This window comes from Octodon degus, unplaced genomic scaffold (genome assembly GCF_000260255.1).
Source record: "Octodon degus isolate 3935 unplaced genomic scaffold, OctDeg1.0 scaffold00070, whole genome shotgun sequence".
In the NCBI taxonomy this organism is placed as follows: Eukaryota; Metazoa; Chordata; class Mammalia; order Rodentia; family Octodontidae; genus Octodon; species Octodon degus.
In genome coordinates this window covers 1,727,371-1,730,690 of record NW_004524646.1, presented here as the reverse complement: position 1 = coordinate 1,730,690, position 3,320 = coordinate 1,727,371, and the positions used below count along the sequence as shown (strand labels likewise).

The 3,320-nt window shown below is 39.8% G+C and overlaps 1 pseudogene; it reads right to left on the bottom strand.

The window, feature by feature from the left end:
* Nucleotides 1-3,280: 3,280 nt before the first annotated feature.
* Nucleotides 3,281-3,320, bottom strand: part of LOC105742746 — a 532-nt pseudogene continuing 492 nt past the window's right edge.

Below are 3,320 nucleotides of genomic sequence, written 5' to 3'. Positions count from 1 at the left end.
GGGGATTGAACTCAGACCCTTGCGCTTGCCAGGGAAGCGCTTATTCTACTGAGACATCTCTCTGGCCCCAATCATGTTTTACATGAAGACAATTTCATATAGTAATATTTCACCTTAACTAAATGTAAGAATATATAAGATAACCCTGTAATTACTACTATATGCTAAAGCATCACACAGGCAAAATTTTTTATATACCTGACTTAAATTGTGGAGTTCTGTATCTTTGTCTCATCACAGTTACTGACATTCATCTTTGGTAAACTGTGCTGGGATAAAGATGGAAAGGAATACATTGGTTAATGCAATGTCTCTAGCTTTTAAGCACATAGAAGATACAGCAATTAGTGCTGGTGAGATGGCTCAGTGGTCTAAAGCTCCTACTTAGAACAAGCTTAGCAAAGCACAGGGACCGCGGTTCAATCCCCCAGCACCACATGCCAGCCAGCCCTGCCCCCTGGTGGGCTGAGCTGGCCACACACACACACACACACACACACACACACACATAAATAAAATTTAAAAAAAGAAGATACAGCAATTATTAGCACTGTGTCATTGGGTGCAATTGGGCTTAAACACATCCGGAGGATGTAAGAAAACTGCACAAGTGGGGACCCAGACTCCTGTGTCTTCCACCACCAATGCATGCACCTGCATGCAGCTCACAGGGAGTCCCCTATAATGAAAATATCCCAAGTTTGGGGCACAGATGGATTGGCTCAGTGTAGTGTGAGCTTAATGGACTACTGATACACTACAGCCCCATTTGGAGGCAGCTCTGAAATCAACAATGATAAATTACATGTGTAGGCAGACTTTGGGCACTGCTGTGGTCATCCAGTTTGGAGAAGTGGAGAAAGAAGTCTTATGATAAGGAGAGTATATATTTATTCATGAAAATGGCAAAAAAAAAACCCCACAAAAATCTAAAAATTGCTCACAGGACTGAAAGGAACATGATACTGGAGATTTGAGAGAAGATGACCTAAGAGATTGGGAAAAATAGGAGTGAAGATCTTGTGTTGCTCTTTAATACCAGTCAAAGAGCATGCACTGCAGAAGAAACACTAAGCAACCAGATAGAGAGGATGAGTCACCAAAGAGATGCCAGTCAGCTTTCTCCTTAGCTACTGTGGTAGCTAAACTTACTTTTGTCAACTTTTGGCTTGGAAACCACAGAGGGGTATAGTACAACACACTTTTGGATGTATCTAGTGCAGTCGTGGAGCCATCATCTTGGGTGGTGTGTTTGGTCCTGTGTCCCTTTTTCTTTGGCACTATTCCCCTGGTCTATTTCCCCACCTCCACAAACTAAATATCTTTACCCTGCCACACCATTTTGCTATAAAGATTCTGCCTTAGAGCCAGCCCACCTGGATGAAATTCCCTGAAACCATGTGTTTTTGCCACTTTCTCATCGCTGAGACAAAATACTCAAAAGCTACAACTTAAAAGAGATTTATTTTGGCTCATGCTTTCTAGAGGATTCGGCCCCTAGTTAGCTGGCGCCAATGCAGGAAGAACACAGTAGCAGGGGTTAGTTGTAAGAAGCTGCTCAGGGGCTGTGGAGATGGCTCAGTGGAATAAGCACTTCCCTGGCAAGCACAAGGGCCTGAGTTCAATCCCCAGTTCCGCCAAAAAAAAAGAAGCTGCTCAGGTCATGGCAGCCAGAAGCAGAGTGTGAAGGGAGGAGCCAGGGAGAGAGACGGACCCTTCCAGGTCATGCCCGCAGCAAGCCACCTTTTCTGACCAGGCACTATTTTGTTAAAGCACACTCAGCTCTAATTCCCCCATGATCCAAACACCTTCCACGCACAGGAGAATTCATAGCAACATCTTACATGAAAACATAACATCATAAGCCAAATTAACCCCTTTCTCTTTTAAATTTCAGGAAAGCTGACTAATGCAGAAATTTAGTGCTGGAGAAGGGGGTCATTGCTGTGATTGTAACTAACTATATGGTGCAGAAACCTTTGGGACACATTGGCAGGAGAAATTTAGAAAGCTTTGGAGATGTGGGTTAGAAAAGACCTAGAATGTTGTAAGCAGGTCTTGATGGTGATGCTGGTCAGAACTCAGAAGACCAGAATGGTGACAGGAATATGGACTGTGGTCTAGGCTCATGTAGTTTCCAGAGTAAGGATTCTTTTGGAAATTATACTGCAGGGAATGCATGTTACACTCTGGCAAACATCTGTCTGTATTTTATCCAGGTCCTGAGAGCAAAATATTTTTTTAACTGAAAAAATCAATCTGATTTGTTTTTAATTAAGTTATTATGGTCACATACAGATTTGTGCTCATGTTGTATCTTCCTCACTTTAGTCCTTCTAATGAACTGACAGGAAGCACCACACCAATCACACATACAATAGTTTTAGTCTTGTGTTTCTGAATAGCTGTTTAAATGCTACCATGAAAAATAAATAAATAAATAAATAAATACATACATACATACTACCATGAACACTAACTCAGTCTGACCTAAAGAATTCAAAAGTCTAACTTGCTGTTATATCATGCTCTTTTTCTTTCTTTTTTTTTTTTTTTTTTTTGCAGAACTGGGGATTGAACTCAGGCCCCTGTGCTTGCCAGGCAAGTGCTTATTCCACTGAGCCATCTCCCCGGCCCCTTATCATGCTAACTCTTAAAAGGATCTGAATTTACTGGTCAACTATAAAATGTGAGAAATGTTAAATAGTCTTTATTTGGTATTATACATACACCACACTAAAATACCTTTCAATAAGCAAAAGGCAGCACTTTTTAGATATAGGGAATTCTAATTAAATTGGCATAGTCAAGACTAAAAATACAGGCATAGCTTTCTTGTCTTCAACCACTCCCTTTAATAGGCTAATAAACACAAACTGAAACAGGGGAGTCTTGGTTTTGAGACAATGAAAGATTCTCTCAGTATTTAAACATATTCACATAACCAGTTATATAAACTTAAATATAAAACCAACCTTCAGTAGTTTTGAGATGACATTCTCAATCTTTGTGACAAGTTGAACATTACTAATCAAGTCCAACCATGTATTTAGAAGGGAAAACAGTGATAGTATTTACTGAACTGGAATTACTATCAAACCTTGAAGAAAAAGATGATATCCATTTAACTACAAGCCAATTTTATTTAAATCAGGACTGTCCAAACAAAAATATTCTATCAGCATCTCATGATCTGACTTCTGGTGTATGAGATTAAATTATGGTACACATACAAAAGCCATGAGACATTTCTGTTCTGTAATAAAGAAGACAGCGACTATTACTCATTAGTAGCTTTTTTGAGGTAAGCTATTAAGTCT